This window comes from Palaemon carinicauda, chromosome 31 (assembly GCF_036898095.1).
Source record: "Palaemon carinicauda isolate YSFRI2023 chromosome 31, ASM3689809v2, whole genome shotgun sequence".
In the NCBI taxonomy this organism is placed as follows: domain Eukaryota; kingdom Metazoa; phylum Arthropoda; class Malacostraca; order Decapoda; family Palaemonidae; genus Palaemon; species Palaemon carinicauda.
In genome coordinates this window covers 72747806-72762706 of record NC_090755.1, presented here as the reverse complement: position 1 = coordinate 72762706, position 14901 = coordinate 72747806, and positions in this window count along the sequence as shown.

The window sequence follows — 14901 nt, the reverse complement described above, 5'->3', positions numbered from 1 at the left end:
GTAGAGTAAGCTCAAACCATTTGATCTATCTATCTCTCTCTCTCTCTCTCTCTCTCTCTCTCTCTCTCTCTCTCTCTCTCTCTCTCTCTCTCTCTCTCTCTCTGTCTGTCTCTCTGAACGTCCTTTATGTGGGTATAACTCATGTATGGTGTTTTTTATTAATATTTTTTAACATTGAAACATAATTGAAATTACTTTTTTTCGTTCATCGGTAACTTGAACAAGACTAATGTTAGAATAATCAAATATAGCTGTTAACGGAAGGAATTGTTTAGCTACGACACTCCAATATTTTCTACATATATATATATATATATATATATATATATATATATATATATATATATATATATATATATATATATATATATATATATGTTTGTGTATTCCGTATTTGTAGTGGATATTTGAGACATCAAATGATAACTGAGTATGAAATATGGCAACTCTATTTGTAACATTCAATGCTTGCGCTATCAAAGACAGCCCTTTACTGTCTTTGATTCACCAAGGTTGGAGAAGGCTCTGCCCATTTCGTAGCAGTAGTAAGAGGAGCAACTCGTTGTCTGTTTTGTCATGGGAACACTAGAGACATCTGACGAAAGATTTCCCCTGAGTGTCGGCGTTCTTTTGATTCTAACTGTACCAACCGTGTGTCACACGATCGTACATAGTAATGACATTTAATTTTTTGTATATATTAAGCTTGTATCTTGCTCTCCCCTTGCTCTGATAGGGACCTGAAATAAAATGTCTGTTTTTCTCACTATTAACTGTTAACTGGTGCTGTTGTCTGTTGAACATGAAATTGCCTGTTATGTTTTTATGCCCTTTTTGCCTGGAGTTTATGTATATATAAACGGATGTTCTGTAAAAAAGTTACTCAGTTGCTTTCTTCCTGCCTTCTTAGTCACAGCCTCTTCCGGCCCGTCACAGTACACTCGGGCACACTATTCTATCTAATTTTTCTTCCTCTTGTTAAAGTTTTTATAGCCCATATAGGAAATATTGATTTTGATGTTCTTACTGCTCTTCAAATCTTTTATTCTTCCTTGTTTCCTTTCCTCACTGGGCTATTTTCCCTGTTGGGGCCCCTGGGCTTATAGCATCCTGCTTTTCCAACTAGGGTTGTAAATTAGCAATTAATAATAATAATAATAATAATAATAATAATAATAATAATAATAATAATAATAATAATAAAAAGCCACACCCTTCCACCAATTGCTGAACCAGCGGGTTGTAGTTAGGCAAAGGGGAGTGGATGGGAAGTGTAGAATTTGTTAATGTGTTTATATCTATGTAAATATTTAGACACCAGTTTAACTTTACTCAATGATTCAATGATGCCTCATGGTATTTCTAAATAAAAATGCTCCGAACCCCATAACTAGAATAGATTCCACCAATGGGGTTTTGACGTAAACCTCATATTCAAATTAGGTAGGAACAAATGTAACTGAAACTCATGAAGTTGTCTCATTGTTTGTAAAGTAATTCGGCCAAGTATTTATATTAACTGAATGATATATACGTATTGCTTTCAGTGCACCTTTTGCATTGCACTGTAGGCATTTTTAAATCTTCGCAGGTTCTTCTTTTCCTCCTCCCTTGCTGTCTGACCTATTTTAACTTTCACTTTCCACTCTGGCATTGAATGGCCTCCCCGGGTCAAAGTCCTCGAAATTAATTTATAAATCACCGAAAGGGAGGTTTTTGATCTCGGCTTTATGATATGTTTGAAAAATCACGATTTAAAAAAGTAAAGTTAGAGATGTTTTATTTTTTCTATTGCGTACACTCATTCACATTGAAATTTTGTGATATAAAATGGCCGTATAAATATAAAGAAAAAATATGTTAATAAATAGACAAACAAATAAACATAAAACTAAAGCAGTATAAGGAAGAGTTCTGAAGTTATTAACATAATGTTTATTTTTAGTTCTGATTAGGTAGTAGGTTGGCCAGAGCACCAGCCACCCGTTGAGATACTACCGCTAGAGAGTTATGGGGTCTTTTGACTCGCCAGACAGTACTACATTGGATCTTTCTCTCTGGTTACGGTTCCTTTTCCCTTTGCCTACACACACTTAATACTCTGGCTTATTCTTTACATATTCTTCTCTGTCCTCTTACATCTGACAACACAGCTTATCAAACAATTCTTCTTTACTCAAGGGGTTAACTACTGTACCGTAATTGTTCAGTAGCCACTTTCTTCTTGGTAAAGGTAGAAGAGACTTTTTAGCTATGGTAAACAGCTCTTCTAGGAGGACACTCCAAAATCAAACCATTGTTCTCTAGTCTTGGGTAGTGCATGGGTTAGAGTTCTCTTGCTTGAGGGTACACTCGAGCACACTATTCTATCTTATTTCTCTTCCTCTTGTTTTGATAAAGTTTTTATAGTTGATATAGGAGATATTGGTTTTAATGTTACTGTTCTTCAAATATTTAATTTTTCCTTGTTTCCTTTCCTCATTGACCCATTTAAAGGTTTAAAGGTCACTCATTTGTGGCAGAGGCAAGGGGCAGTGACATTGCCTTATAAAGCAGGACAATGCCCTAGAGACTGACCATATATACATATGATCAGTGCCCAAGCCTCATCTCCACCTAAGCTAGGACCAAGGAGGGCCAGGCATTAGCTGTTAATGACTCAACAAACAGACTTATAGGGTCCCCAAGCCAACATCCTTAGCTCACAAGGATGGTGAAGTTGCAGCTACCAAAGAAACTAATGAGTTTGAATGGGACTCGAACCCCAGTCTGGCGTTCATCAGGCCGGGACGTTACTACATCGGCCATCACAACCCTGTGATATAAGATTTCCTCCTTCGAGTCTTCATCATAATTTCAATTTATAAAGTCATCTGACATTAAGTTTCAAGCTCTAATAAGTTTCTAATGAATCTTTCACTGTTTATCAAGCGCCTTGCATTATTGTAAGTCTCAGGTGTTTTGTTGACAGCCAAAAGAAGGTTGTCGTCTTTTGTAGTGAATACTTTGTGTTCTGTTTCCATCGCTGAAAAGATTTTCCCTGTTTAATAATTCTCTTGTTCAGTAAATGTCCTTAATCGGTGCATTGAAGAAACCCCGGATATAACGGATTACGTTTCCATGGAGTTTGATCTCATATGAAATATTACACAGCTTTCCTTCACCTGAGTGGACTTAAAAAGAGAGAGAGAGAGAGAGAGAGAGAGAGAGAGAGAGAGAGAGAGAGAGAGAGAGAGAGAGAGAGAGAGAGAGAATTAGGTGAAAATGTGATTCGTTCGACTTTTATTCTGAAATATTTTTATGTCCACAAGGGAAGGAAATGATAATGTTTTAATGTTTCTGGATTAAAGTACTTATCACCCTTATATAATAAAGAGCAAGTGTCTGGGTATATATATATATATATATATATATATATATATATATATATATATATATATGAATATATATATATATATATATATATATATATATATATATATGATTATATGAATATATATATATATATATATATATATATATATATGTATATATATATATATATATATATATATATATATATATACATATATATATATATATATATATATATATATATATATATATATATATATATATATATATATATATATAGGCCTATATACACACATATATATATATGAATATATATATATATATATATTCATATATATATATATATATATACATATATGAATGTGTATATATATATATATATATATATATATATATATATATATATATATATATATATATATATATATTCATTCCGGTAACGCTCAGCTCTCACCGTCCTTTGGGTAGTTGGAGAGGCCGTAGTCATACCTTGTTGAGAGTGGGTTACGTGTGATCTATCTAAATATTTAGCCGTTAATTTTTTTGGGTCGCGTACTCAAGTATATGATATCCATTTGGCTTTATCAAATGACTACTGAGTTACGACAATTGTATAAGCATTGATATATATATATATATATATATATATATATATATATATATGTGTGTGTGTGTGTGTGTGTGTGTGTATGTGGGTATATATATGTATATATACATATATATACATATATATATGTGTGTGTATATATATATATATATATATATATATATATTTATATATATATATATATATATATATACACATATATATGTGTGTATATATGTATATATACGTTTATATACATATATATATGTATATATATATATATATATATATATATATATATATATATATATATATATATATATATATATATGTCCTCCTGCTGGTGTGGAGGACATAGTCTGAGGAAACTTGAATGTTCGAATCAGGCTGCTGCATCCTGATGGTGCCCATCAGGATGCAGCAGCCTGATTCGAAGTAAGGCTAGCTTCTTATAGTCCCCCTCCTCGTGAACAACGTCTTTCTCCTTGATAGATAATTTGATGTAGGTTTTTTTTTTTTTTTTTTTTTTTTTAAACCTACATCAGGATGCAGCAGCCTGATTCGAACATTCAAGTTTCCTTTCTCGTTGACAAAGTGATGATGTGTCTCCCCATTATTGCAGTGAGCTTGAAGTTTTCTAAGTGTTGTCGTCGTGTGGCTAATATAGTGTATGTTGAGGAGCTAATTTTCCCCTTCCGAGCATCCGAACTACATTGGTCTTAGACTCCTTGGGTACTCTGAAGACAACTATTTTTCGTCACAAGGGCAGTTGTCAAGTTTGTCTTGCTATATATTCTCAACAATACTTTTTGAAATGGTGCTTTTGGATTTACTCCACATCTGATGGTTCTTTTAACAAAGATGTAAAGGGAAGACGGGAAAATTGCTCGAATTTTCGTGTGCGTTTTTCCCTCGTTAATAGGGTGCATTGGCAACAGATGATGTTGGTCAGTTTGGTCTAAAAAAGAGCCATAAGTATGGATTGAAGTAGTCACTGCTGCTAAAGAAATATTTTAAAAATTAATATCTTATAGGAAAGCATTATCCACAGTAGTGTACTACTGTCAAGGGCTTAAATTCCAAAAATACATCCTTAGTGCTTTTCAGTGAAATTTATTTGGGTGCGTTGTCAATAGATGGGACTGATCAGAGAACTAATGTGCACTACTTTTGTTTTAGTTTTTTTTTTGCACAGGGCTTTCCGATATTCCCCTTACTGTCTGTTCTTTTAAGGACATCTACTTCTTCTCCTTAGACTGTTCCATAGTCTACATTGTGAAAGAACTAAATGTTTATTGCCGCGATCCGAATTCTGCACGTCCATTTTCTTCCTTATTGCGTCTACGATGTTGCTCAGATATTCATTATTTGTTAACGTTTCTCTTATACATACTTTACTTACTTTAAGGGCTGTTTTCCTGGTTCTATCACACCCTGTACCTTATGGAAACTACAAGTTTTGTTTGTTGTATACATTATTAGATTATTTAAGAGTATCACACCACGTATTCTGTGTTAAATGTCAAATCCACATTATCAAAGCTCTTGAAAAACAAAACAGGCTTGAGTTTTCTATTGAAAGCCTTATTGTCTGTAGTCTTTCGGATGTCTAGTGGGAGCTTGTTGTATAGTCTTGGGGCCGCATATTTGAAAGCTATAGGACTTGCAGTATAGACATATATCTTGGCTTCAATAATTTGAAGCCATCTGTAACTATTCTCGTGTCTGCACGATTCGTTGGCTGCATGATGTACTGTTCTCGTAGATATTTTGGACGTCCCGATTCTGATAACTTGACTAGTTATTCCACATATCTTAAACTCTATTCTAGCTTTGATAGCCGACCAGTGTAATTCAATTAGTATAGGAGCGATCCTTTTCGAGGTGGGACAACTTTTATCAGTCTTGATCTTATGTTTATTGTTTTGTAATTTCTTATGTTGTACTTTGGGTAGATTGTGGTTGGTGGAGTTACAGTAGTCTATCATTGTAGTAACACAGTTTATAACAATTTTTTTTTTTACAGAATATTCATTCATCCAGGTACCTCTTTATAGAGGCAATGTTTCTAAGATGATATCCAGTGGTTTTTACTTCATTATTTATTTTAGCACTGAAAGACTAATTACAGTCATTTGATACCCTTAGGTCACGAACTATACCAAGTATCGGGATCGAGTTGCTATTAACATTTATTTGAATGTCACCCAAGTTTCTATAGCTGCCTTTCTTTCCAAAAACCATAAACTCTGTTTTATTTTCTTTTAATTTTAGGTGTTCAAATTTCATCCAATCCTTAACACTGGTAAGAACCTGGTTTAAAGTTTCAGCAGTATAGTAGGGTGAGGCAATTTTGGACACTTTTGTACAAAATCTATATTAATAATTTATGACCAAATACCAAACATGTTTTCAAGAGAGGGAGATCTCATCTATAAAAATGGCTTGTTTCATAATCATCAAAGAATTGAAAATTCTCGTATTACAGTAATAGAAAAAAATATCTCAGGGTCGAGGCAATTTTGGACACGTCTGTATCTCCGTTAAGCGCCAACGCTCAGTTGGGCAAACTATGACAATTTGTGGTCCCTATCAATATAAATATGCTAGGAAAAAATTATAGACTTACATAAATTTTTGTGTCCGTAATCCAAGATTGTTCAATTTTGCCTCGCCAAGAAAAAAGGGAGAAGTTTGCCTGTCCAATTTTGCCTGACCATGGTTTTGAAAACTGTCCAATTTTGCCTTACTATATGAATATGTAAATCAAACTTTGTATTCGAGCTCACAAATATACTGTTATGTATAAATATGCATATATATAATCATAAAAATTCAAAATAAGACATAAGGGGTGCAGTAAAAGGGGTGTCTGCCCAAGGTGACACCCTAAAAGTGAGTGACACCCTGAGAGTTACATTAAAAAAAAAAAAGTTACTTTCTAGCTCGATGGTTATGATATGATTTTCAAAAAGTTATTTAATACTGGGGACACTCTTAAAGCTGTTGATACTCAGGGGGTGAAACCTTCAAAAAAATTGACCAAAACATGGTAACATCCTCGAGAGGCGTGTCAAACCAAATGCTAAAAAAAAAAAAAAAAAAAAAAAAACTACTATATACATTGTTTCTATAATAATTCACATATCCAAATGAAAATTTCAGGAATTGAAATAGAATATATTTTCACTGTTCCTGCTAATTTCCATGTTGATAACTGTCATGTTGCCTTTTTGATATGGTGTTAAATGGAGCAACATTAGAGTGAACAGCATGATAGATACACCAAGGAGGGGCAAAGCTGATCCCATAAACAATATTCGTTTTAAGTTGTACTTATCCATTTTATTCTTATCATTGTTACGTCATACTATGAACGAGCCATCAAAGAGATACTTACCTACAAAAGAAAGGAATACAATCGAAGATTTAAGAAAAAAAGATGAAATGAAGAAAAATAAAAGGAAAAACACAAAGAAAGAGAGATAGAAACATGACAAATCATGGAAATACAAAGCAACCAAATATCTCTCGATTCTTTAAGAAAAAATGTCTGCAAACACTAACGTAAATACAAAAAAATCTAAATTGACCCGGGTAATAAATAGTGATAATTGAACTGCTAGGATAGTCCCGATAGTGAATGATAAGGGTTTATTTATACCTAAAATAAAAGAAATAAAAAAGAAATTCAAATTATTTTGGAAGATATTAAGGATCGTCCATTATTTTGCATTGGTAGAACAACAAAAGGGTTTTTAGAGGAAGAAGGAGGCTAAGTGACTCGCCTTGAGCTAGATGCTTGAAGCAACTGCCCACATATCATCATCATCATCTCCTCCCACGCCTATTGACGCAAAGGGCCTCAATTAGATTTCGCTAGTCGTCTTTATCTTCAGCTTTTAATTCAATACTTCAACAATCACAATATCCTACTTCATGCTTTATAGTCCTGAGTATTCCAACTCTTCTAGTGCCTTGTGGAGGCCAGTTTAAAGTTTGGTGAACTAATGTCTCTTAGGGAGAACAAAGAACATCCCCAAACCATCTCCATCTACCCCTCACCATGATCTCATCCACATGTGGCGCTCGAGTAATCTCTCTTAGTTTCATTTCTAATCCTGTCCTGTCATTTAACACCCAATATTCTTCTGGGGGCTTTGTTCTCAAATCTACAAAATGAGTTTCATTATTATGCCAAGATTCACGACCATACAGTAACACCGATCTCACTAAACTGATATATAGCCTGATTATTATATGTAATTTTAGGCGACCTGATTTCCAAATTTGATTTAACCTAGCCATCCTCTGATTTGCTTTTTTCAATCTTTCATTAAACTCAAATTATAAAGCTCCTATATTAGATATCATAGTTCCTAAATATTTAAATAATTCTACCTCATTGATCCTTTATCCTTCCAAAGATATTTCATCTTCCATTGCATATTCCATTCTCATCATCTGTCTTTCTTCTATTTATCTCGAGCCCAACCTCATGTGATTTTTCATGCATTCTGGTAAGCAAGCTTTCCAAGCCCTGTGTTGTTCTGCTAATTAGGACAGCGTCATCAGCATACTTTAGGTCTCCTAATTTTCTGTTACCAATCCAGTTCAATCCTTCTCCACCATCCCCAACCGATCTATGCATTACAAAATCTATGAGGAGGATAAACAACATAGGTAACAACACATTCCCTTAGAGTACTCCACTTTTCACTGGAAATTCGTTTGATAAGACGCCACTAACATTAACTTTGCATTTCCTATGCTTATGAACAGACAATTAAATTTACATATATGAGAGGAACTCCATAATGTCGCAGGACTCTCCACAAAATTTGTTAGAGCACATAATCAAAAGCTTTTTCATAGCCCACATATACCATCAAAAGTGGAATTCTATATTCTACATATTGCTGTACCACATGTCTTAAATGAAAATTTGGTTAGTACAACTTCTACCTTTTCTAAATCCTGCTTGTTCATCTCTCAACTTTTCATCAATCATTCTCTCTAGTCTCTTTAGAAAGAGCATTCTATATATTTTCATGACAGCTGACGTAAGTGTGATGCCTCCGTAATGATTGCAATCAGTCAGATCTTTTTATGTCATTTTCACCAGCACTCCTAGCTCCCATACATAAGGCTTTGCCTCTTCACGCCAAATTCTACAAAATAATCTTGTAGGTAATCTGGGAGTCACTTCATTTTCAGGCAATATCATCTCGGCAGTTATTCCTTCGTATCCAGGGGCTTTCCATCTTTTGAGTTTTTTTAAGAATAGCTTCGACTTCAAACACACCTAATTCATTCATGTGCACATCAAGGTCTTCATCAGTTTCAGGTATATCAACCAAAATATTACCTTCGTATTTCCTATTCATGACCTCACTAAAGTGTTCAATCCAACGTTACCTTTCTTCATGTTCTTTTGTTATAACAGATCTATCTTTCTTTTTGATGGGTATATGCTTCTTTTTTCCCATAGAAATTTCATTAATAATTCCAAGAGCAATTTCTACAACAAAGCCACTCCCTGAATTCATAGCTTTGTCAGCCTCATCTGCTTTCCTGTCTAAATATTCTCTCCAATCATTCCTGATATTTCTTTTGACCTCACTATCAATACTGAAATACTTGGCATGCTCTGCCTTGTAATTTTTATTACTTCCTCGAAAACTTTAAGAAATCAACTTCTGTCTTTGTCTTCTTTTTATAGTATCCCAAGTATCATTTGATATCCATGGTTTTCTTCTTGTAACTGCATGTCCCAAAAATTCGTCTCTTAAAGTCTCTTAAGACTGTAAATGGATTCCTACATTCAATTGCAAAGATTTCTGTGTTCATCTTCTAGAAGCTTAGTTGTATCAAACTTAGGTATTCTATCTACATTTCTGTTGGGTTCTTTCAGTTTTAATATTTGTGTGGCAATGGGGAGCTGATGATCACTACCAATAACTGCACCTCTATAGCTTGTTACATTTTCCTGAGTCCTCCTTCTCTCTTTATCAATGGCTATGTGATCTATTTGATATTTGTAATTGCCACATGGTGAAGTCTTTGTATATTTGTGGATCTCCTTGTGCTGGAAAAGAGTACCTCCAGTAACAAGATTGTTTGTTGAACAATAACTTATAAAATGTGCCCCATTTTCATTTGCAACTTCGCCAAGAACCTCAACACCCATCACATTTTCTATCTCTTGATTATTCCTTCCAACTTTAGCTTTGAAGTCAGTAATCACAATTTTCATAACTCTCTAGGTTCTCAACTATTATACTCTGCAGTTCTTCACAGTATTCATCTTTCCTTTCTTCAGGGGAATCATTTGATTCGCCTTGGAAGATGGAATCTTCGGGATTTTGAACCCTTCTGTGAAGCCTCTTCCCTTTTTACCCGGCGGGCATGCGGTCATGTGTTTGCGGGGAGGGGAACGTGGCAATTTTAACCTGTCAAAAAGTTTTCATTCTTTTTGCCTCTCGCGCGAGTGCAAAGGAGAGTACTGGAGCGTTGGCGCACAGGATGCTGCTGGTGCTCAGTTTCTGCTGAAGCACATTTTTTGGTGAAGGCTCAGAAAAGCGCTGGCGCGCAGGAAACCAATGCGTAGGGTGAATATACAAAGAATAGGACAGACTATTTGGTCTCTATTTTGAGGTACCTTACCTCTAGCATTAGAGACTCTTCAACCTTTTATTTTGAGGTTCCATACTTCCAACATTAGAGGATATTTAAGCCATACCTTTAGTATTAAGGGCTCTATGACCTCCATTTTGAGGTACTATAATCTTAGCATTATATGTTCTTTGATCTCTAATTTGAAGTGCTTTACCTCTAGCATTAGAGGCTCTTTGACCTCTATTTTGAGGCTCCTTACTTTTAGCATTAGAGGCTCTTTGACCTCTATTTTGAGGGTCCTTACTTTTAGCATTAGAGACTCTTTGACCTCTATTTTGAGGCTCCTTACTTTGAGCATTAGAGTGTTTTTACCTCTATTTTGAGGCTCCTTACGTTTAGCATTAGAAGCTCTTTGACCTCTATTTTGAGACTGCTCACTTTTAGCATTAGAGTCTCTTTGACCTCTATTTTGAGGCTCCTTACTTTTAGCATTAGAGGGTCTTTGACCTCTATTTTGAGGCTCCTTACTTTTAGCATTAGAGGCTGTTTGACCTCTATTTTGAGGTTCCTTACTTTGAGCATTAGAGGGTCTTTGACCTCTATTTTGAGACTCCTTACGTTTAGCATTAGAGGCTCTTTGATCTCTGTTTTGAGATTGCTCACTTTTAGCATTAGAGTCTCTTTGGCCTTTATTTTGAGGCTCCTTACTTTTAGCATTAGAGGGTCTTGATCTCCATTTTGAGGCTCCTTACGTTTAGCATTAGAGGGTCTTTGAGCTCTATTTTGAGGCTCCTTACGGTTAGCATTAGAGGGTCTTTGACCTCTATTTTGAGGCTCATTACTTTTAGCATTAGAGGCTCTTTGACCTCTATTTTGAGACTGCTCACTTTTAGCATTAGAGGGTCTTTGACCTCTATTTTGAGGCTCCTTACTTTTAGTACTAGAGGCTCTTTGACCTCTTATTTGAAGGGTCCTTGCTTTTAGCATTAGAGGCTCTTTGACCTCTATTTTCAGACTCCTTACGTTTAGCATTAGAGGCTCTTTGACCTCTATTTTGAGGGTCCTTACTTTTAGCATGAGAGGGTCTTTGACCTCTATTTTGAGGCTCCTTGCGTTTAGCATTAGAGGGTCTTTGACCACTGTTGATGTTCCTTACTTTTTGCATTAGAGGCTATTTGACCTCTATTTTGAGGCTCCTTACGTTTAGCATTAGAGGGTATTTGACCTCTATTTTGAGGATCCTTACTTTAAGCATTAGAGGCTCTTTGGCCTCTATTTCGAGGCTGCTCACTTTTAGCATTAGTCTCTCTTTGGCCTCTATTTTGAGGCTCTTTACTTTTAGCATTAGAGGCTCTTTGACCTCTGTTTTGAGGCTCCTTACATTTAACATTAGAGGCTCTTTGACCTATTGTGAGGCTCCTTACTTTTAGCGTTAGAGGCTCTTTAACCTCTATTTTGAGGCTCCTTACTCTTAGCATTAGAGGGCCTTTGACCTTGATTTTGAGGTGCAGTATCTCCTGCATTAGAGGCTCTTTGACCTCTATTTTGAGGCTCCTTACTTTTAGCCTTGGAGGCTCTTTGACCTATATTTTAAGGCTCCTTACTTTTTGCATTAGAGGCTCTTTGACCTCTATTTTGAGGCTCCTTACTTTTAGCCTTGGAGGCTCTTTGACCTCTATTTTGAGGCTCATTACTTTTAGCTTTAGAGGCTCTTTGACCTCTATTTTGAGGCTCCTTACTTTTAGCATTAGAGGCTGTTTGACCTCTATTCTGAGGTTTCTTACATTTTGCATTAGAGGCTCTTTCACCTCTATTTTTAGGCTTCTTACGTTTAGCATTAGAGGCTCTTTGACCTCTATTTTTAGGCTTCTTACGTTTAGCATTAGGGGTTCTTTGACCTCTATTTTGAGGCTCCTTACTTTTAGCATTAGACGGTCTTTGACCTCTATTTTGAGGCTCCTTACTTTTAGCATTAGAGGGTCTTTGACCTCTATTTTGAGGCTCATTACTTTTAGCATTAGAGGCTCTTTGACCTCTATTTTGAGGCTTCTTACTTTTAGCATTAGAGGGTCTTTTACCTCTATTTTGAGGCTCCTTACTTTTAGTAGCATTGGATGGTCTTTGACCTCTATTTTGAGGTTCCTTACTTTTAGCATTAGAGGGTCTTTGACCTCTGTTTTGAGGCTCCTTACTTTTAGCATTAGAGATTCTTTGACCTCCATTTTGAGGTGCTATACTCTAGCATTAGAGTTTCTTTGACCTTTATTTTAATCCCCTTACCTCTAACATTAAAAGCTCTTTGACCTTTATTTTTGGGTGTTTTATTTCTAGCACTAGAGGCTCTTTGAGACCTCTGTTTTAAGGCGACTAACCCCTAATAGTAGAGGCTATTTGACCTCAGTTTTTAGGTGACTTACCTCTATAATTAAAGGCTATTTTTTATACTTCTTCATATAAAGGCTTTCGTTCTCTATTCTCTTCTGTCTTTTATAGTTTTTCAAGATTTTCTTTGCTTATTTCGCCAGTCTGCTTAGAGATTTCAAGAGACATTTCAGTGCTGTTTGTCCTCGGTTCGTCAGATTCCTCGGAGAATTCGATGACTTTCATGTCTTTACCTCTAAGGGCGATGGGTTAAGACATGGATGCCATTGATTCTCGGCATACACTATACGCCATCATACTAAAGTCACGAAGAGCAACACAATATATTTACCAATGCCGTCCTGATATGTTCTATCTTCAATGCCGAATTTTGAAGAAACACACGTCGCTCACCGCTTTGCACCAATGCAATCCAATTATAGGACATCGTCGCTAAACCACAAGCAAATTATCCTTCAAGGCGCTTACATTTTGATCTTCAAAGCTCGCCAACTTCGGCAGCACCTATCCAAACTATCTGTAGATGAAGGTGTTCCGAATAGCCTCCAGTTCATCCTGTAGCTGTAACAAAATTTTCACTGTCAGTTACCTGTTCTGCCAGAACGCGAGCTCTGTGAGTAAAGTGAAATCATCCTCCCAATGTTCACTGCGTAAAATTCCATAGCTACAGTACATACAGATAGTGAGGTGTTGCAAGGTATGTTTAAAAGAGAGAGAGAGAGAGAGAGAGAGAGAGAGAGAGAGAGAGAGAGAGAGAGAGAGAGAGAGAGAGAGAGAGAGAGAGAGAGAGATCAGGTCTTCAGAAGTCTTTTGGAATCCGGGGCGGAGCCGTTCAGAACTGCTCCGGGAAGATTCCGTTCTGGAGTCATTCAGAACTCTATGCTAAGTCTACGGCAATTTCTTCTGAAGTCTTTTGGAGAGGAGACTCATGAAGATTTTCTTCCGAAATCGTTCAGAGGTTTCTGGAATCATTCATAATTTCATGCTAAGTCTATGGAAATTTCTTCTGAATCCTTTTGGAGATGCACGAAGATTTTCTCCCGAAGAAATTTAGGACTCGCGAAAAATTCTCTTTTTTTTTTCTCTGGTTTCAACAGGCCTTTATAACTCATAATAATAATACTAATAATAATAATAATAATAATAATAATAATAATAATAATAATAATAATGATGATGATGATGATGACGATGATGATGATGATAATAAATTACGTGATTTGATTTACAGCTCCATGAAGATTCGGTTCTGGACACATTCAGAACTCTATGCTAAGTCTACGGTTATTTCTTCTGAAGACATTTGGAGATTCAGGGTTTTCTTTCGAAGTCGTTCAGATTTGCATCTGGAGTCCTTCAGAATTCCATGCTAAGTCTATGGTAATTTCTTCTGATTCCATTTGGAGAACCACGATTTTCTTCCGAAGCCATTTAGAACTCGCGAAAAATTCTCTTTTTCTCTGGTTTCAATAGGCCCTAATAACTAATAATAATAATAATAATAATAATAATAATAATAATAATAATAATAATAATAATAATAAACTACGTGATTTGATTTATGAATTTGAGTCAGAAAGGTCGGAAATCGATCAATGCTTGGATAGGAAGATAAAAAACAATGATTTATTAATCTCTCTCTCTCTCTCTCTCTCTCTCTCTCTCTCTCTCTCTCTCTCTCTCTCTCTCTCTCTCTCTCTCTCTCTATATATATATATATATATATATATATATATATATATATATATATATGTATATATATGTCTGCGTATATAAATATGTATATATATGTATATATATATATGTATATACATATATATGTATATATATTATATATATATATATATATATATGTATATATATATATATATATATATATATATATATATATATATATATATACATATATATATATATATATATATATATATATATATAGACTTATATTGTATGTAGCATTT